Source organism: Arachis ipaensis, chromosome B4 (genome assembly GCF_059453495.1).
Source record: "Arachis ipaensis isolate K30076 ecotype BB chromosome B4, ASM5945349v1, whole genome shotgun sequence".
Classification (NCBI taxonomy): Eukaryota; Viridiplantae; Streptophyta; class Magnoliopsida; order Fabales; family Fabaceae; genus Arachis; species Arachis ipaensis.
Window position 1 is genome coordinate 34,140,449 of NC_142439.1, and position 21,815 is coordinate 34,162,263.

Sequence of the window (21,815 nt, forward strand, 5' to 3'; positions counted from 1 at the left end):
CAAAACCCACGATTTGCTTTACTCAAAACTAGTACGTCATCTATGATAACCCATCAGTGCTTTCATATACATAATTCAATAGTATTAAGCCGGCCAAACTTAATACCAAGAATTATGCAATGGAAAACTAACGGCGTTAATCAATAGATCGTCATGTGCATAAAGCTCTAATTCTTGTCATTCGACAAGACCTATTCCATGACAAACGCTTAGAGTATGCAACTGAAGCATAGTCGGTCCATTCCTCAGGCTCTACAGGAAGGACTGCTCTGATACCATAATGTAACACCCTAACTACCAAAGCTCACGCTTTCGGCTGCGCGACTCTGATAGCTCGGACATTACGACAACACTTATACTATTTAATATTACAATATGAGCCTGTTTAAAACTTTTAACCGCAATACTGATCCAAAAAGAATACTTTCATTCGATAACGTACATTAACAGAATACCATACAACTTACAAAAGCTCATAAGGAGTACATCCATATACACACACACACACACACACACACATATATATATATATATATATAAGTCATATTACAAGCATTAGACAATACAATTCCTATCCCTCTTACAGAATATATCAAATAATGACGAGGGTTCAATAAACGATAACTAAAACAAGACAGAGCATCTCAACAACAACTAAATAAACTCTTCGTGACTTATGCGCCCATATCCTGAAAGGGGAAAAATGTAGGGGGGGTGAGAACATCATCCTCGAAAGGGTTCTCAGTAGAGGGTTTTTGGGAATTATTGTAATAGGATACATGAAGATAAATCGTACCAGTGATTAATAACCGTCTCAAGCCTATTTTCAAAAACGACAGTTTACAATAAGAGTAAAGTCGGAAATCTTTTCTAAAAGAGGAACCGTTCAATTCTCAAAAACTCAAAAGTCTTTCAAAACGGTTTATCTATGCTGAAACAAAATAGCCTTTCATATTTTATAACAAACCAGAAACACAAAACCGAAATCAACCATCGGTTCATCTCATTCCAAACACGGCCCTAGGCCCAAACAATCCAGCCATCAACCAATCACCACAGTCCAACAGAGTCCCAGTAGCAAACGCAAATAGGATGATGCAAGCACAAACAAACAGTTATTGCAAGTAGAACAATTAGCAATTAATCACATAGGCAAACCAAGTATAATATGCACATCCAAACAATGTCACATAGATGCATATGATGCATGCCTGTCCCTAGTGGCTGATGATATCATCTGTCGGTTATATAGCCAACCCGACACGTCTTGGTAGCTAACCATGGACAGAAACACCCATCGCGGAGCAAGTAGGTTTGAGCTACAAACTTCATAGAAGTGGTCTTGATGGACCTTAGAGATGAATCTCTCCATCTCCCATGACTCAGAGGTGGAAGCAATTGCCTTTCCTTTCCTCTTTCTAGAGGTTTCTCTGGCCTTAGGTGCCATGAATGGTTATGGAAAAACAAAAAGGGGTTTATATAGGAGTGGGCAGGGGTTTAGGGTTTGGCCATATAGGGTTGGGTTTGGGAGGGAAATTATTTTGAATTTAAAGGTAGTTGGGTTTTTGGGGAAGAGAGGATGGATGTGATTGGTGAAGAGGTGATGGAAAAGAGTGACTGAGTTGATTGGTGAGGGGTATTTGTGGAAGAGAGTTATGGAAAGATGTGAAGAGGAGAGAAGAAGTAGGTGGGGATCCTGTGGGGTCCACAGATCCTGAGGGAATTCTGTGGGGTCCACAGATCCTAAGGTGTTTGAGGATTTCTTATCCCTGCACCTATTAGGCGTGTAAACGCCCTTTGTAGGCAATCCTGGCGTCTAACGCCAGACTACAGCATGTTTCTGGCGTTAAACGCCACTTCCATGCTTGTTTTGGGCGTTCAACGCCAGTCTATAGCATGTTTCTGGCATTGAACGCCAGTATGGTGCATGTTTTTGGCGTTAAATGCCAGTCTGATGCTTGTTTCTGGCGTTTAACGCCAGCTTTCCTCTGGGTGCAATCCTGTTGTTTAAACGCCAGACTGCTGCTTGTTTCTGGCGTTTAACGCCAGTTTCATGCTCTGTTCTGGCGTTAAACGCCAGCCAGATGCTCCTTACTGGCGTTTAAACGCCAGTAAGCATTTCCTCCAGGGTGTTCTATTTTCGATGCTATTTTTCATTCTGTTTTCGATTTTTTAGTAGTTTTTGTGACTCCACATAATCATCAACCTAATAAAACATGAAATAACAAAGAGAAAATAAAATAAAAATGATTAAATAACATTGGGTTGCCTCTGGTGCGCAGAAATTGTGATTACACTTTAATTATGTAAAATTCATCGCTCTTTCTTTCCCTGGTAATGGCGCCAAAAACATGATGCCAATACCATGGTTCACAACTTCGCACAACTAACCAGCAAGTGCACTGGGTCGTCCAAGTAATACCTTACGTGAGTAAGGGTCGAATCCCACGGAGATTGTTGGTATGAAGCAAGCTATGGTCACCTTGTAAATCTCAGTCAGGCGAATATAAAATAGTAATGGAGTTTTTGAATAATAATTAATAAAATAGGGATAGAAATTCTTATGTAAATCATTGGTGAGAATTTCAGATAAGCGAATAGAGATGCTTTCGTTCCTCTGAACCTCTGCTTTCCTGCTATCTTCATCCAATCAGTCTTACTCCTTTCCATGGCTGGCTTTATGTGATACATCACCACTGTCAATGGCTACTTTCGGTCTTCTCTCGGGAAAATGATCCAAATGCCCTGTCACGGCATGGCAAATCGTCTGGAGGCATCACCCTTGTCAGTGGATTCATCTTATCTTCTCAGTGAAAATGGTCAACGCACCCTGTCACGGCACGACTATTCATCTGTCGGTTCTCGATCATGCTGGAATAGGATTTGCTATCCTTTTGCGTCTGTCACTACGCCTGGCAATCGCGAGTTTGAAGCTCGTCACAGTCATTCAATCATTGAATCCTACTCGGAATACCACAGACAAGGTTTAGACCTTCCGGATTCTCTTGAATGCCGCCATCATTCTAGCTTACACCACGAAGATTCTGATTAAGAGATCTAAGAGATACTCATTCAATCTAATGTAGAACGGGAGTGGTTGTCAGGCACGCGTTCATAGGGAATGATGATGATTGTCACGTTCATCACATTCAAGTTGAAGTGCGAATGAATATCTTAGAAGCGAAATAAGAAGAATTGAATAGAAAACAGTAGTACTTTGCATTAATCTTTGAGGAACAGCAGAGCTCCACACCTTAATCTATGGAGTGTAGAAACTCTACCGTTAAAAATACATAAGTGAAAGGTCCAGGAATGGCCGAATGGCCAGCCCCTCTGATCTAAGAACCAGGCGTCCAAAGATGGTCAAAAGGACTAGTAAAATGTCCTATTTATAATAAACTAGCTACTAGGGTTTACATGAGTAAGTAATTGATGCATAAATCCACTTCCGGGGCTCACTTGGTGTGTGCTTGGGCTGAGCTTGAGTGTTGCACGTGTAGAGGTCCTTCTTGGAGTTGAACGCCAATTTTTGTGCCAGTTTGGGCGTTCAACTCTGGTTTTGGATCTTTTTCTGGCGCTGGACGCCAGATTTGGGCAGAAAGCTGGCGTTGAACGCCAGTTTACGTCATCTATTCTTGGCTAAAGTATGGACTATTATACATTTCTGGAAAGCCCTGGATGTCTACTTTCCAACGCAATTGGAAGCGCGCCATTTCAAGTTCTGTAGCTCCATCAAATCCACTTTGAGTGAAGGGAGGTTAGAATCCAACAGCATCAGCAGTCCTTCTTCAACCTCTGAATCTGATTTCTGCTCAAGTCCCTCAATTTCAGCCAGAAAATACCTGAAATTATAGAAAAACACACAAACTCATAGTAAAGTCCAGAAATGTAAATTTAACATAAAAACTAATGAAAACATCCCTAAAAGTAACTAGATCCTACTAAAAACATACTAAAAACAATGTCAAAAAGCGTATAAATTATCCGCTCATCACAACACCAAACTTAAATTGTTGCTTGTCCCCAAGCAACTGAAAATCAAATAGGATAAAAAGAAGAGAATATACTATAAATTCCAAACTATCAATGAAACATAGCTTCAATCATATGAGCGGGACTTATAGCTTTTTGCCCCTTGAATAGTTTTGGCATCTCACTTCATCCATTGAAGTTCAGAATGATTGGCATCTATAGGAACTCAGAGTTCAGATAGTGTTATTGATTCTCCTAGTTCAGTATGATGATTCTTGAACACAACTATTTTATGAGTCTTGGCCGTGGCCCTAAGCACTTTGTTTTCCAGTATTACCACCGGATACATAAATGCCACAGACACATAATTAGGTGAACCTTTTCAGGTTGTGACTCAGCTTTGCTAAAGTCCCAAATTAGAGGTGTCCAGGGTTCTTAAGCACACTCTTTTTATTTTTTTTTGCTTTGGACCTTGACTTTAACCGCTCAGTCTCAAGTTTTCACTTGACACCTACACGCCACAAGCACATGGTTAGGGACAGCTTGGTTTAGCCACTTAGACCAGGATTTTATTCCTTTAGGCCCTCCTATCCACTGATGCTCAAAGCCTTGGGATCCTTTTTATTTGCCCTTGCCTTTTGGTTTTAAGGGTTATTGGCTTTTTGCTCTTACCTCTTGGTTTTAAGAGCTTTTGGCTTTTTCTGCTTGCTTTTTCCTTTTATTTCTATTTTTTTTCGCCTACTTTTTTTTCTTTTTTTTTCTGCAAGCTTTGTTCTTTGCTGCTTTTTCTTACTTCAAGAATCATTTTTATGATTTTTCAGATTATCAAATAACATGTTTCCTTGTCATCATTCTTTCAAGTGCCAACATATTTAACATTCTTAAACAACAACTTCAAAAGACATATGCACTGTTCAAGCATACATTCAGAAAACAAGAAGCATTGTCACCACATCAATATAATTAAACTAAGTTCAAGGATAAATTCAAAACTCATGTACTTCTTGTTCTTTTGAATTAAAATATTTTTCATTTAAGAGAGGTGATGGATTCGTAGGACATTCATAACTTTAAGACAAAGTTACTAACTACTAATGATCATGTAATGAAGACACAAACACAGATAAGCACATAGCATAGAAAACGAAAAACAGAAGAATTAAGAACAAGGAATGAATCCACCTTAGTGATGGTGGCGTTTCCTTCTTGAAGAACCAATGATGTCCTTGAGCTCTTCTATGTCTCTTCCTTGCCTTTGTTGCTCCCCCTTCATTGCTTTTAGATCTTCTCTGATTTCATGAAGGATGATGGAGTGCTCTTGATGTTCCACCCTTAGTTGCTTCCAATAATTGTGTGGAAGAAAATGTATCCCCTGAGGTATCTCAGGGATCTCTTGATTTGCAGTCAAATGTTCTACCACTGAGCTATAGACCCTTGATGGAAGCTTTTGTCTTCCCTTTCCTCTTTCTAGAGGTTTCTCTAGCCTTAGGTGCCATCAATGGTTATGGAAAAAACAAAGAAGCTATGCTTTTACCACACCAAACTTAGAATGTTGCTCGCCCTCGAGCAAAAGAAGAAAGAATAGAAGAATAAGAAGAAGACATGGAGGAGATGGATGGGAGTGTGTATTCGGCCATATGGGTGGGATTGGGTGGGAGAGAGATGTTGGATTTTGAAGGTAGTGGGTGTATGGATGTGAGTGGTAAATGGAAAACAGAAGGGATGATCATGAATGGAAAGAGAGATGATGAGGTAGGTGGAGATCCTGTGGGGTCCACAGATCCTGAGATGATCTTGTGGGGTCCACAGATCCTGAGGTGTCAAGGCATTTACATCCCTGCACCAATTTAGGCATGTAAAATGCCCTTGCACACAACTCTGGGCGTTCAGCGCCAGGTTGGTGCCCATTTTGGGCGTTCAACGCCCATTTGCTGCCATTTCTGGCGTTGAACGCCAGAACCATGCTTGTTCTGGGCGTTCAGCACCAGGATGCTGCCCATTCTGGGCGTTCAGTGCCAGAACCATGCTCTGTTCTGGCGTTTGAACGCCAGACAGATGCTCCTCCAGGGTGTGATTTTTCTTCTGCTGTTTTTGATTCCGTTTTTGATTTTTTTTGTTTGTTTTGTGACTCCACATGATCATGAACCTATAAAGACATATAACTAAGAAAAATATAGTTAGATAAATAAAAATTGGGTTGCCTCCCAACAAGCGCTTCTTTAATGTCAATAGCTTGACAGTGGGCTCTCATGGAGCCTCACGGATGTTCAGAGCATTGTTGAGACTCTCCAACACCAAACTTAGAGTTTGGATATGGGAGTTCAACACCAAACTTAGAGTTTGACTGTGAGGGCTTTGTTTGACTCTGCTTTGAGAGAAGCTTTTTCTGCTTCCTCTCCATGGATGCAGAGAGAGATCCTTGAGTTGTAAACACAAGGTTGTCCTCATTCAATTGAAGGATCAATTCTCCTCTGTCCACATCAATCACAGCTCTTGCTGTGGCTAGGAAAGGTCTTCCTAGGATGATGGATTCATCCTCTTTCTTCCCAGTATCCAGGACTATGAAATCAGCAGGGATGTAACGGTCTTCAACCTTTACTAACATGTCCTCTACTTGTCCATAAGCCTGTTTTCTTGAATTGTCTGCCATCTCTAATGAGATTTTAGCAGCTTGCACCTCATAGATTCCCAGTTTCTCTATTACAGAGAGGGGCATGAGGTTTATTCCTGAACCAAGGTCACACAGAGCCTTAAAGATCATGGTGCCTATGGTACAGGGTATTATAAACTTTCCAGGATCCTGTCTCTTCTGAGTCAATGTCAGTTGATCCAGATCACTTAGTTCATTGATAAACAAGGGAGGTTCAACTTCCCAAGTATCAATGCCAAATAATTTGGCATTCAGCTTCATGATTGCACCAAGAAACTTGGCAGTTTGCTCTTCAGTAACATCCTCATTCTCTTCAGAAGAGGAATACTCATCAGAGCTCATGAAGGGCATAAGGAGGTTCAATGGAATCTCTATGGTCTCTAGATGAGCCTCAGAGTCCTTTGGTTCCTCAGAGGGAAGCTCCTTATTGGTCACTGGACGTCCCAGGAGGTCTTCCTTCTTGGGATTTACGTCCTCCTCTCCCTCTTTGGGTTCGGCCATTTTGATTATGTCAATGGCCTTGCACTCTCCTTTTGGATTTTCTTCTGTATTGCTTGGGAGAGTGCTAGGAGGGATTTCAGTGATCCTTTTACTCAACTGACCCACTTGTGCTTCCAAATTTCTAATGGAAGACCTTGTTTCATTCATGAAACTCACAGTGGCCTTAGATAGATTAGAGACTAAGTTTGCTAAATTAGAAGTATTTTGTTCAGAGTTCTCTGTCTGTTGCTGAGTGGATGATGGAAAAGGTTTATTATTGTTAAACCTGTTTCTTCCACCATTATTAAAGCCTTGTTGAGGCTTTTGATCCTTCCATGAGAAATTTGGATGATTTCTCCATGATGAGTTATAGGTGTTTCCATAAGGTTCACCCATGTAATTTACCTCTGCTATTGCAGGGTTCTCAGGATCATAAGCTTCTTCTTCAGAAGATGCCTCTTGAGTACTGTTGGATGTAGCTTGCATTCCATTCAGACTCTGAGAAATCATATTGACTTGCTGAGTCAATATTTTATTCTGAGCCAATATGGCATTCAGAGTATCAACCTCAAGAATTCCCTTCTTCATAGGCGTCCCATTATTCACAGGATTCCTTTCAGAAGTGTACATGAACTGGTTATTTGCAACCATGTCAATGAGTTCTTGAGCTTTTGCAGGCATTTTCTTTAGGTGAATGGATCCACCTGCAGAGGTATCCAATGACATCTTAGATAACTCAGACATACCATCATAGAATATATCCAGGATGGTCCATTCTGAAAGCATGTCAGAAGGATACTTTTTGGTCAGTCCTTTGTATCTCTCCCAAGCTTCATAGAGGGATTCACCTTCTTTCTGTCTGAAGGTTTGAACATCCACTCTAAGCTTGCTCAGCTTTTGAGGAGGAAAGAACTTGGCTAAGAAAGCCTTGACCAGCTTATCCCAAGAGTTTAGGCTATCCTTAGGTTGAGAGTCCTACCATATTCTAGCTCTGTCTCTTACAGCAAATGGAAAAAGCATGAGCCTGTAGACTTCAGGATCTATTCCATTAGTCTTAACGGTATCACAGATCTGCAAGAATTCAGTTAAGAACTGAAAAGGATCTTCAGATGGAAGTCCATGAAACTTGCAGTTCTGCTGCATCAGAGAAACTAATTGAGGTTTCAGCTCAAAATTGTTTGCTCCAATAGCAGGAATGGAGATGCTTCTTCCATGTAAATTGGAATTAGGTGCAGTAAAGTCACCAAGCATCCTCCTTTCATTGTTGTTGGGTTCGGCTGTCATCTCCTTTACTTGTTCGAAATTTTAAATCAAGTTGTCTCTGGATTGTTGTAATTTAGCTTCTCTTAATTTCCTTTTTAGAGTCCTTTCAGGTTCTGGATCAGCTTCAACAAGAATGCCTTTTTCTCTGTCCCTGTTCATAAGAAAGAGGAGAGAGAAAGAAAAGAAGAGGAATCCTCTATGTCATAGTATAGGGATCCCTTTGTGAGTGGAAGAAAAGAGGGAGATAAAGAATGTAATGTAATGGAAGAAACACAACTGTGAGGAGGGTAGAGATGTGAGATGAAATGTTAGTAAATGAATAAATAAATAGAAGGAAATGAGAGAGAAGGAATTTTCAAAAATAATTTTTGAAAAAGAGTTAGTGATTTTTGAAAATAGTTTTTGAAAAATGTTAGTAGTTTTTCGAAAATTAAGATTTAAAAATTAAAATAATAGTTAATTAAAAAGAAATTTTGAAAAAGAAGGAAGGAATTTCGAAAATGAGAGAGAGAGAGTTAGTTAGGTGGTTTTGAAAAAGATAAGAAACAAACAAAGAGTTAGTTAGTTAGTTGAAACAAATTTTGAAAAGATAGGAAGTTAGGAAGTTAGAAAAGATATTTTGAAATCAAATTTTTGAAAAAGATAAGATAAGAAGATATTTTTGAAAAGATATGAGAGAAATTAGTTTTTGAAAAAGATTTGATTTTTTTTAAAATCACAATTAATGACTTGATTCACAAGAAATCACAAGATATGATTCTAGAACTTAAAGTTTGAATCTTTCTTAACAAGCAAGTAACAAACTTGAAATTTTTGAATCAAAACTTTAATTGTTATTGTTATTTTCGAAAATTTGATATAAAATTAAGAAAAAGATTTTTTTGAAAAATATTTTTATAATTTTCGAAAATAACTAAGAAATTTGAAAAAGATTTGATTTTTGAAAAAGATTTTAAAAAAGATAAGATTTTCAAATTGAAAATTTGATTTGACTCATGAAAACAACTTAGATTTTAAAATTTTTTTGAAAAAGTCAATCCAAATTTTCGAATTTGATGAGAGAAAAAGGGAAAGATATTTTTTTGATTTTTTTGAATTTTTATGATGAGAGAGAAAAACAAGTAAAATAATGCAATGCATGAAATTTTTAGATCAAAACAATGAATGTATGCAAGAATGCTATGAATGTCAAGATGAACACCAAGGACACCGTGAATATCATGATGAACATCAAGAACATATTTTTGAAAAATTTTATATGCAAAGAAAACATGCACGACACCAAACTTAGAAATCTTTCATGTTTAGACTCTAATAAACGAAAGATGCACATGTAAAACAAGAAAAGACACAAAACAAGAAAACATCAAGATCAAACAAGAAGACTGACCAAGAACAACTTGAAGATCATGAAGAACACTATGAATGCATGAATTTTCGAAAAATGCAAGATGAATATGCAAGTGACACCAAACTTATGATATGACTCAAGACTCAAACAAGAAACACAAAAATATTTTTTATTTTTATGATTTTCTAAATTTTTTTTTTGGTTTTTTTTTTCGAAAATTATTTGAAAAACAAAGATAAGGATTTCAAAATCTTTAATATGAATTCCAGGAATCTTGTCATGTTAGTCTTAAAGCTCCAATCAAAGGGTCAGGCATGGCTTAATAGCCAGCCAAGCTTTAATAAAAATATGAGTGTAATTCAGACATGACAAGCCTGACATACCCTATCCAGAAGGATTGGGCATGACTCCACTGAGGTGATTAGCCAATCCCAAAGCAGTTTGGGTATGGCTTTACAGTCAGATAGGATTCATCATGCTTCATGAAACACTAGAATTCATTCTTAAAAATTTTTGAAGCCATAGAATAATTTATTTTTGAAAACATTATTTTTAAAAAAATTTTTTCGAAAACAGGTGAGAAAATTTTGAAAAATTTTTGAAAAGAAAACAAAAAGAAAATTACCTAATATGAGCAACAAGATGAACCGTCAGTTGTCCAAACTCGAACAATCCCCGGCAACGGCGCCAAAAACTTGCTGCGCAGAAATTGTGATTACACTTTAATTATGTAAAATTTATCGCTCTTTCTTTCCCTGGTAATGGTGCCAAAAACATGATGCCAATACCATGGTTCACAACTTCGCACAACTAACCAGCAAGTGCACTGGGTCGTCCAAGTAATACCTTACGTGAGTAAGGGTCGAATCCCACGGAGATTGTTGGTATGAAGCAAGCTATGGTCACCTTGTAAATCTCAGTCAGGCGAATATAAAATAGTAATGGAGTTTTCGAATAATAATTAATAAAATATGGATAGAAATACTTATGTAAATCATTGGTGAGAATTTCAGATAAGCGAATAGAGATGCTTTCGTTCCTCTGAACCTCTGCTTTCCTGCTATCTTCATCCAATCAGTCTTACTCCTTTCTATGGCTGGCTTTATGTGATACATCACCACTGTCAATGGCTACTTTCGGTCTTCTCTCGGGAAATTGATCCAAATGCCCTGTCACGGCACGGCTAATCGTCTGGAGGCATCACCTTTGTCAATGGCTTCATCTTATCCTCTCAGTGAAAATGGTCAACGCACCCTGTCACGGCACGGCTATTCATCTGTCGGTTCTCGATCATGCTGGAATAGGATTTACTATCCTTTTGCGTCTGTCACTACGCCCGGCAATCACGAGTTTGAAGCTCGTCACAGTCATTCAATCATTGAATCCTACTCGGAATACCACAGACAAGGTTTAGACATTCCGGATTCTCTTGAATGCCGCCATCATTCTAGCTTACACCACGAAGATTCCGATTAAGAGATCTAAGAGATACTCATTCAATCTAATGTAGAACGGGAGTGGTTGTCAGGCACGCGTTCATAGGGAATGATGATGATTGTCACGTTCATCACATTCAAGTTGAAGTGCGAATGAATATCTTAGAAGCGAAATAAGAAGAATTGAATAGAAAACAGTAGTACTTTGCATTATTCTTTGAGAAACAGCAGAGCTCCACACCTTAATCTATGGAGTGTAGAAACTCTACCATTAAAAATACATAAGTGAATGTCCTAAGAACCAGGCGTCCAAAGATGGTCAAAAGGACTAGTAAAATGTCCTATTTATAATAAACTAGCTACTAGGGTTTACATGAGTAAGTAATTGATGCATAAATCCACTTTCGGGGCCCACTTGGTGTGTGCTTGGGCTGAGCTTGAGTGTTGCACGTGTAGAGGTCCTTCTTGGAGTTGAACGCTAGTTTTTGTGCCAGTTTGGGCGTTCAACTCTGGTTTTGGATCCTTTTCTGGCGCTGGACGCCAGATTTGGGCAGAAAGCTGGCATTGAATGCCAATTTACGTCATCTATTCGTGGCCAAACTATAGACTATTATACATTGCTGCAAAGCCCTGGATGTCTACTTTCCAACACAATTGGAAGCGCGCCATTTCGAGTTCTGTAGCTCCAGAAAATCCACTTTGAGTGCAGGGAGGTCAGAATCCAACAGCATCAGCAGTCCTTCTTCAACCTCTGAATCTGATTTCTGCTCAAGTCCCTCAATTTCAGCCAGAAAATACCTAAAATCATAGAAAAACACACAAACTCATAGTAAAGTCCAGAAATGTGAATTTAACATAAAAACTAATGAAAACATCCCTAAAAGTAACTAGATCCTACTAAAAACATACTAAAAACAATGTCAAAAAGCGTATAAATTATCCGCTCATCAGCCTCCCAACAAGCGCTTCTTTAATGTCAATAGCTTGACAGTGAGCTCTCATGGAGGATCACAGATAATCAGAGCAAGGTTGGGACCTCCCAACACCAAACTTAGAGTTTGGTTGTGGCCTCCCAACACCAAACTTAGAGTTTGACTGTGGGAGATTTGGTTGACTCTGCAGTGAGAGAAGCTTTTCATGCTTCCTCTCCATGGTTACAGAAGGAGATCCTTGAGTTTTAAACACAAGGTAGTCCTCCTTCAGTTGAAGGATCAATTCTCCTCTGTCCACATCAATCACAGCTCTTGCTGTGGCTAGGAAGGGTCTTCCAAGGATGATGGATTCATCCTCATCCTTCCCAGTGTCTAGGATTATGAAATCAGCAGGGATGTAAAGGCCTTCAACCTTTACTAACACGTCCTCTACTAGTCCATAAGCCTGTTTTCTTGAGTTGTCTGCCATCTCTAATGAGATTCTGGTAGCTTGCACCTCAAAGATTCCCAGTTTCTCCATTACGGAGAGGGGCATGAGGTTTATCCCTGACCCAAGGTCACATAGAGCCTTCTCAAAGGTCATGGTGCCTATGGTACAAGGTATTAAGAACTTTCCAGGATCCTGTTTCTTCTGAGGCAATCTCAGTTGATCCAGATCACTCAGTTCACTGGTGAGCAAGGGAGGTTCATCTTCCCAAGTCTCATTACCAAATAATTTGGCATTCAGCTTCATGATTGCACTAAGGTACTTGGCAACTTGCTCTTCAGTAACATCTTCATTCTCTTCAGAAGAAGAATACTCATCAGAGTTCATAAATGGCATAAGGAGGTTTAATGGAATCTCTATGATCTCCAGATGAGCCTCAGATTCCTTTGGTTCCTCAAAAGAAAACTCCTTGTTGATCACTGGACGTCCCAGGAGGTCTTCCTCACTGGGATTCACGTCCTCTCCCTCCCTTGTAGGTTCGGCCATGATGGTTAAATCAATGGCCTTGCACTCTCTTTTTGGATTCTCTTCTGTATTGCTTGGGAGAGTACTAGAAGGGATTTCAGTGACTATTTTACTCAGTTGGCCCACTTGTGCCTCCAAATTCCTAATGGAGGACCTTATTTCATTCATGAAACTCACAGTGGCCTTAGATAGATCAGAGACTATATTTGCTAAGTTAGATAGATTCTGCTCAGAATTCTCTGTCTGTTGCTGAGTGGATGATGGAAAAGGTTTGCTATTACTAAACCTGTTTCTTCCACCATTATTAAAGCCTTGTTGAGGCTTTTGTTGATCCTTCCATGAGAAATTTGGATGATTTCTCCATGAGGGATTATAGGTGTTTCCATAGGGTTCCCCCATGTAATTCACCTCTGCTATTGCAGGCTTCTCAGGATCATAAGCTTCTTCTTCAGAAGATGCTTCTTTAGTACTGTTGGATGATTCCTTCAATCCATTCAGACTCTGAGAAATTATATTGACTTGATGAGTCAATATTTTATTCTGAGCCAATATGGCATTCAGAGTATCAATTTCAAGAACTCCCTTCCTCTGAGGCGTCCCATTTATCACAGGATTCCTTTCAGAAGTGTACATGAATTGGTTATTTGCAACCATGTCATTGAGTTCTTGAGCTTCTGCAGGCGTTTTCTTTAGGTGGATGGATCCACATATAGAATGGTCCAGTGACATCTTTGATAACTCAGACAGACCATCATAGAATATATCCAGGATGGTCCATTCTGAAAGCATGTCAGAAGGATACTTTTTGGTCAGTTCCTTGTATCTCTCCCAAGCTTCATAGATGGATTCTCCTTCTTTCTGTCTGAAGGTTTGAACATCCACTATAAGCTTACTAAGCTTTTGAGGAGGAAAGAACTTGGCTAGAAAAGCCGTGACCAGCTTATCCCAAGAGTTCAGGCTATCTTTAGGTTGAGAGTCCAACTATACTCTAGCTCTGTGTAAGACCCAGAACTTTTGAGAAATCTTATTATGATCAAGTCTCAAATCATATAGTTATTTATAGCCTTAATTTTAGAAATTATTTTATCATAGATAATTAAGGCAATTTTTGATTTATTGGATTTGAGACGAGTTATGATTATTATCCAATTTTATAATTATTGGGTTATTTTCTATATTTAAATTATAAAGTTGATAGTTAGGAAATAATAAGGATTTTATATGATATGGACTAAATAATCAATATTTTAATATATTGATATTGCTGTTTTGGAAAATAGAGAAATTAATTATATTATTTTTAAATTTTGGATTGGACATTTTATTGAAAATAAAGTGTAAAATTGAGGAGCAAATAGTATTTCTATACATTAATTTTGTTGGATTAAAATCCGTTCCTAATTACTATGTTACCTCTACTTTTATTTGAAATTACAAAATTACCATTGAACCCAATTTTACCCTAACCCTAAAAACCCTACCCGGTTCCCCTGACCCGGTTTCCCCAAACTGCTACAGCCCTCCTTTCTAACAAGCAGCGGTAATACACAGTTTCCTTTGATTTCCATGAAAGAAAGAAGCTAAAGCAGAGAGAGAGAGAGAGAAAGGCTGAGTGCGCCAGATGAGAGTGAGGAAGCCACCGCTCAAATGGTCACCGTCGAACCCGCCATCGCCGCTGTCCTGCTCAACGCTGCCGTCCCATCTTGCCGCGTCGTCGTGCCACGCCTTGAGGGCTGTCACGCAAGGGAAGAGAGGAGAGAACGTGCCGCCGCTCCCTGCCGTCGACCCACGTCTCACCGTCGCACCACCGTCCCCGTACCACCGTCATTCGGTCCATCCACGAGTCACCGAGCCAGGCTGAGAGCAAGGGAGACGCGCGAAGGAGAGAACAGATCTGAGACCGAGATGAGGTCCAACCACCGCGTCGGAGTCCATCCGCGTCGCCGTCGTACACGCCGTGACCTCCAGCCGTGCCGTTGCCAGTCACGCCTACTCTGCCACCGTGAAGCCCAGCTGCTGTTGGGAACCTTGTCGCTGCTCATGGGGTGCGCCGGTAAGCCTCTGCCGCCAGAAAACGTCACTGCTGCACTGGCCACCGCCGCAGGTGACGCTGTTGGAAAGGGGAGCTGTGCCTCTGTGTTTATGGCTGCCGGAGAAGTGGTTGTGGCTGCCGGAATCACACCGGAGCTTCTGGCCATCTCTGCCACTTGAGACCCCCACTGCCGTCGCCGGAAAACGCCTCTGCCGCCATCGAGATCCAATGCCGGTAAGGGTTTCGAATTTAGTTTTCGTTTCTTGTGAGATTCTAGAGTTTTATTGTTGCGGCATGTTGGTTTCAGTCACCGTTTCCGGAGTCGGGTCGTCGCAGCTGCTGGAGGTGGCTGCCGGGGCCACCGTCCAACCGGTTTAGAGGGCACTGCGGTCCGGTTCAGCCGTTCTTAGTTTCAGTAAGTATTCCTATTTCGAGAGCCTCGCGTTAGTATTCTGTTGTGTATGGTTAATGAATACGAGTTTTGATAACGTGGGTCGAGTCCTGATTATTGTATGTTGCGATTAGTGTTGCTATGGTTATTGCGAACGTGACTGGGAGCTGAGGTTTTGGTTGCCATCAGTTCGGGTTGAGGCGGAAAGGACTCTGTGAGGCGTTTGGGTTATGGAATTGCGTTTTGAGGTAGGGGCGCTTTTTGAAAACTATAGTTTATTATTGGAATTATTACATATGGGTACTGATGTGAGATATTGTGTATTTGGTGATTGTATTTGTCTTATGTATCAATTGATTGACTCGAATGACTATGGATGTTGGTTTGGCTGAATTGTTGTGTGGCTTGTGAAATGTAATGTTTGAAGTTGATTCTTTAAATATTTGAAATGAGTTTAATCCGTTAAGGATTGGTTTGAATTGAGTCAATTATTTTGATGATGTGAAAGATAGAATGCTCTTGAAATTCAGCCTGGGTTGCTTTAATTGCTCTGGTTTTGATAAATGATTTATTGCTGAACCGATTCTTTAAAGCTTTATAAATGAGTTAAATCGGTTGATATTGAGTTGATTTTTGAAATGGTTTCCTTGAGGTATGCCATTGAGGCGACTGTTGGATTTAGCTTGCTTTTGAATTGATTTCTGGTTTTGAGCTGTTGAAAAGGAATGAGAAACGGTTTAGTTGGGACCCGAACCGGGTGGCAAAAGTCCAAGTTTTAGGGGAGGTGCTGCCAAAATTTCTATAAAATCCGAGTCTTTATTGAAATGTTGTCTGGAAAATGATGAGTTAAAGACTTCTACTATTTTATTTGAATTATCGAGAAAAGGATGATTCATGCTTTTGAAATGAATTAATAAAGAGGAAATTGTGATTTAGTCTTGCTTCTTAAGAAAGGCATTGTATCTCTTTCAGGAGAAGGTTATTTAGATGAAACTTGTGTTTTAAAGCTGTTTGGATGTGAAAAGGGTTTATGCCTTTGAATTTGACTTGGGGGTTTCAATTAAAGAAGTTTCAATGACTTTGAAAGAACCTGAATGTCTATTGATAAGTTTCATTTTGAAATGTTTTGAGAAAGGTTTTAAGTACTCTTTGAATTCTGAATTCTTGCAAGACTAAAACAATTTTTGAACACTTGAAACGTTCTAGAATTTATCATGGGGGTTGAAGTTGGTTTTGCCTAAGTAAAGGAAACGGCTTTGAAAGAAGTAAATGATTACATGACTCGGTTTGGCTTAGATCATATTTTCTTACTCAAATCAGAAAGCCAATGTTTTAATGATTTTAAATGAATTTGGCGAAATGAGTTATGTTATTCTCCCCTAAAGACTTGGGACTCTGCCGAGAAATTTTGTTATAAGATCCCATTGTGGAATGGGTGATTTTGATTGTTCCCAAATTGAATCTTTAACTTTCCATGGTTTTGGAAGTCTTGGAAAGAGGATGCCGAGAGCGGCTTTGTTTTAAAAAGGGAACTTACTTTGAGTAAATTTGGCTTATGAGCCTGAGATGATTTGAGAAATGAGATCTTTAAAGCCAAGGCTGAAAAGAGTTGAAATTTGATTTTAAAGTGAAATGGCTTGAGAAAAGTGATTTGAGGCTTAAATGCCGGTTTTATGAATTCGATGATGTTGAATGGTGGAAGTGCTGTTTTGTTATGGGCCGGAATGGCTGTGTATGATTATGAATATTGGCTAGTTCTGGATTGAACCGTGAGCCGAAATGGCCGTGTAAGATATTGATTTATGGCTGATTGCTGAATGAGTTATGGGCCGTATGGCTGACTATGAATTATGAACTTAAGCCAGATGGCTGAGATGGATGTTGATCCATGACTGGGACTGAATGAATATATGCTTGAGATACCTGGGTAGTAGCAAGGGTTATGGTTCGTCCCACTTGCTCCAGGTCAGAGATTGTGACACCTGGGTAGTAGCGCTAGTAGTGGTGATTCCACTCGCTCCAGGTTGAGCTTTTAAACACCCGCCTGGGTAGTAGCCGCAGTAGTGGTTGTTCCACTGGCTCTGGGTTGAGCGGATAGTAGCAATGGGGTTGTAGCTCAAACCTACTTGCTCCGCGAGGGGTGTTTCTGTCCATGGTTAGCTACCAGGACGTGTCGGGTTGGCTATATAATCGACAGATGATATCATCAGCCACTAGGGACAGGCATGCATCATATGCATTTATGTGACATTGTTTGGGTGTGCATATTATACTTGGTTTGCCTATGTGATTAATTGCTAATTGTTCTACTTGCAATAACTGTTTGCTTGAGCTTGCATCTTCCTATTTGTGTTTGCTACTGGGACTCTGTTGGATTGTGGTGATTGGTTGATGGTTGGATTGTTTGGGCCTAGGGCCGTGGTTGGAATGAGATGAACCGATGGTTGATTTTGGTTTCGTGTTTCTGGTTTGGAATAAAATATGAAAAGCTATTTTGGTACAGTATAGATAAACCTTTTTGAAAAGCTTTGATGTTTTGAGAATAGAATGGTTCCTCTTTCAGAAAAGATTTCCGACTTTACTTTTATTGTAAACCGTTGTTTTTGAAAAGAGGCATAAGACGGTTATTAATCACTGGTACGGTTTATCTTCATGTATCCTATTACAGTAATTCCCAAAAACCCTCTACTGAGAACCCTTTCGAGGATGATGTTCTCACCCCCCTACATTTTTCCCCTTTCAGGATATGGGCGCAGAAGTTACGAAGAGCGTATTTAATTATTGTTGTGATGCTCTGTATTGTTTTAGCTATGGTTTATTATACCCTCGCCCTTATCTTGATATAATCTATAAGAGGGATAGGAATTGTATTGGATTATGGTTGTAATATTACTTATATATATGTATGTATATATATGGATGTACTCTTTATGAGTTTTGTAAGTTGTATGGTATTTATGGATGTATGATATCGGATGAAAGTATTTTTGGATCGATATTGCGATTTAAAGTTTTAAACAGGCTCATATTTTAGTATTAAATAATATAAAAGTCGTCGTAATGTCCGAACTATCAGAGTCGCGCAACCAGAAGTGTGAACTTTGGTAGTTAGGGTGTTACATTATGGTATCAGAGCCAGAACCCGGATCGATGTGCCAGCGAGGGCGCTGGGCTCCCTTAGGGGGGTGGATTGTAAGGCCCACATCGGTTGGAGAGGGGAACGAAGCATGTCTTATAAGGGTGTGGATACCTCTCCCTAGCATGACGCGTTTTGACGAGTGAGTGTGGGGGGCTTTGGCTATCATCCCTATCGTCAAAGGCAAAACCGTGAGGCCTTGTGTGCTAAAGCGGACAATATCGTGCTAGCGGGTGGTCTGGGCTGTTACACTCTGTCTCTTACAGCAAACGGGAAGAGCATAAGCCTGTAGACCTCGGGATCAACTCCATTGGTCTTAACAGTATCATATATCTGCAAGAATTCAGTTAAGAACTGAAAAGGATCTTCTGATGGAAGTCCATGAAACTTGCAGTTCTGTTGCATTAGAGAAACTAGTTTAGGTTTAAGCTCAAAATTGTTTGCTCCAATGGCAGGGATTGAGATGCTTCTTCCATGTAAATTGGAATTTGGTGCAGTAAAGTCACCAAGCATCTTCCTTGCATTGTTATTATTTTCGGTCATGTTCTCTTCTTTTTCAAAAATTTCTGTCAGATTTTCTCCAGAGAGTTGTGCTTTGGCTTCCCTTAGCTATCTCTTCAGAGTCCTTTCAGGTTCAGGATCAGCTTCAACAAGAATGTTCTTATTTTTGTTCTTGCTCATATGACAAAGAAGGAAATAACAAAGAAAATATGGAATCCTCTATGTCACAGTATAGAGATTCCTTTATGTGAGTAGAAGAAAAAAAATTCGAACACCAGGAGGAAGAGAGGGTTCGAATTTTTAGATGAAGAGAAGTGTTAGTAAATAAATAAAATAATTAGAAAGAGATGAGGGGGAGAGAATTTCGAAAATTAAATAAAAAGAAAAGAAAAATATTTTTGTTTTTAATTAAAATTAAGGATAGAATTCGAAAATTAAAAAAAAAAAGGAAAAATGAAATTTAATTAAATTAAAATTTAAAACAATTAGTTAATCAAAAAGGAATTTTGAAAAAGAGGGAGGTGATTTTCGAAAATTAGAGAGAGAATCAGTTAGGTAGTTTTGAAAAAGATATGATTGAAATAGTAAATTTTTAAAGTCAAACAAAAAGTTAAGTAGTTAATTGAAAAAGATTTGAAAATCAATTTTTGAAAAGATAAGGAGTTAGAAAAGAAGTTAGAAAAGATTTTGAAATTGATTTTGAAAAAGATGTGATTGAAACTTATTTTGAAAAAGATTTGAAAAAGAAATTTAAAAAGATTTGATTTTGAAAATTAAAGTTGATTACTTGACTAACAAGAAACAAAAAGATATGATTTTAAAATTTAAAGATTGAACCTTTCTTAATAGGCAAGTAATAAACTTAAAATTTTTGAATCAATCACATTAATTGTTAGTAAAGATTTTGAAATTATGAAACAAAATAAGAAAAAGATTTTTTGAAAATCAATTTGAAATTTTCGAAAATTATGAAAGAAAAATGAAAAAGATTTGATTTTCGAAAAAAAAGATTTGAAAAAGATAAGGTTTTTAATTTAAAAATTTGACTTGACTCATAAGAAACAATTAAATTTTAAAAAGTTTTGAAAAAGTCAACTCAAATTTTCGAAATTTATGAGTGAAATAAGGGAAAGATATTTTTTTGATTTTTGAATTTTTAATGATGAAAGAGAAAAACATAAAATTGAAACAAATCATGAAAATTATGAATCAAAACACCTAATGCATGCAAGAACACTTTGAATGTCAAGATGAACACCAAGAACACTTTGAAGATCAAAATGAACATCAAGACTTTATTTTTGAAGAATTTTTAAGAAAAGAAAACTTGCAAGACACCAAACTTAGAAATTTTTTATATTTAGACTCTAAGAATTCAAGAATGCATATGAAAAACAAGAAAAGACACAAGACAAGAAAATATGAAGATCAAACAAGAAGACTTGTCAAGAACAACTTGAAGATCATGAAGAATGCAATGCATGAATTTTTCGAAAAAATGCACAAATTTTAAAAACATGCAATTGATACCAAACTTAAAAACTGACACTAGACTCAAACAAGAAACACAAAATTTTTGGTTTTTATGAATTTATTAATGTTTTTGGTATTTTTCGAAAATTATTTTGAAAAAGAGAATAAGGATTTCAAATTTTTTAATAAGAATTCCAGGAATCATGCAATGTTAGTCTAAAGCTTCAGTCTAAAGAGATTAGACAGGGCAGAACAAGCTTCAGCAGGACATTACATACAACAGCCAAATTGATGGGAATCAACTAGCTCCTGTGATGATAGAAGCATCATCTGAAACACTAGAATTCATTCTTAAAAATTCTGAATAAAAATATTTTTGAAAATATTTATTTTTATTATTTTTTTTTCGAAAATTATTTTGGGAAGAACAAAAAAGAAGAAAATTTTTATGTATTCTTCGAAAATAAGAAGTAAAAAGCTTAAAAATAAAATAAAATTACCTAATCTGAGCAACAAGATGAACCGTCAGTTGTCCAAACTCGAACAATCCCCGGCAACGGCACCAAAAACATGGTGCACAAAATTGCGATCATCAACAATGGCGCCAAAGACTTGGTGCTCTCAAACGTGAATCACACTTTGTCACAACTTCGCACAACTAACCAGCAAGTGCACTGGGTCGTCCAAGTAATAAACCTTACGTGAGTAGGGGTCAATCCCACGGAGATTGTCGGCTTGAAGAAAGCTATGGTCACCTTGTAAATCTCAGTCAGGCGGATTTAAATGGTTTTAGAGATTTGATAATTAAAAGATAAATAAAACATAGAATAAAGATAGAGATACTTATGTAATTCATTGGTGAGAATTTCAGATAAGCGTATAGAGATGCTTTTGTTCCTCCTGAACCTCTGCTTTCCTACTGTCTTCATCCAATAATTCATACTCCTTTCCATGGCAAGCTTTATGTAGGGCATCACCGTTGTCAATGGCTATATCCCATCCTCTATGTGAAAATGGTCCATTGCGCTGTCACTGCATGGCTAATCATCTGTCAGTTCTCGATCATACTGGAATAGGATTTACTATCCTTTTGCATCTATCACTACGCCCAGCACTCGCGAGTTTGAAGGTCGTCACAGCCATCCCTTCCCAGATCCTACTCGGAATACCACATACAAGGTTTAGACTTTCTGGATCTCAAGAATGGCCATCCATGGGTTCTAACTTATACCACGAAGATTCTAAT

General features: G+C 38.5%; 2 non-coding genes across 2 annotated transcripts; both read left to right on the forward strand.

Annotated features, from left to right (window-relative positions):
* The first annotated feature begins 7,882 nt into the window (after positions 1 to 7,882).
* Positions 7,883 to 7,990, forward strand: LOC148567141 (small nucleolar RNA R71). The gene has a single exon (XR_015881521.1). It is a non-coding gene; the product is annotated as a small nucleolar RNA R71 (small nucleolar RNA).
* Positions 7,991 to 13,819: 5,829 nt separating this feature from the next.
* On the forward strand, positions 13,820 to 13,927 carry LOC148567142 (small nucleolar RNA R71). Its single transcript, XR_015882171.1, has one exon. It is a non-coding gene; the product is annotated as a small nucleolar RNA R71 (small nucleolar RNA).
* The last annotated feature ends 7,888 nt before the right edge of the window (positions 13,928 to 21,815 follow it).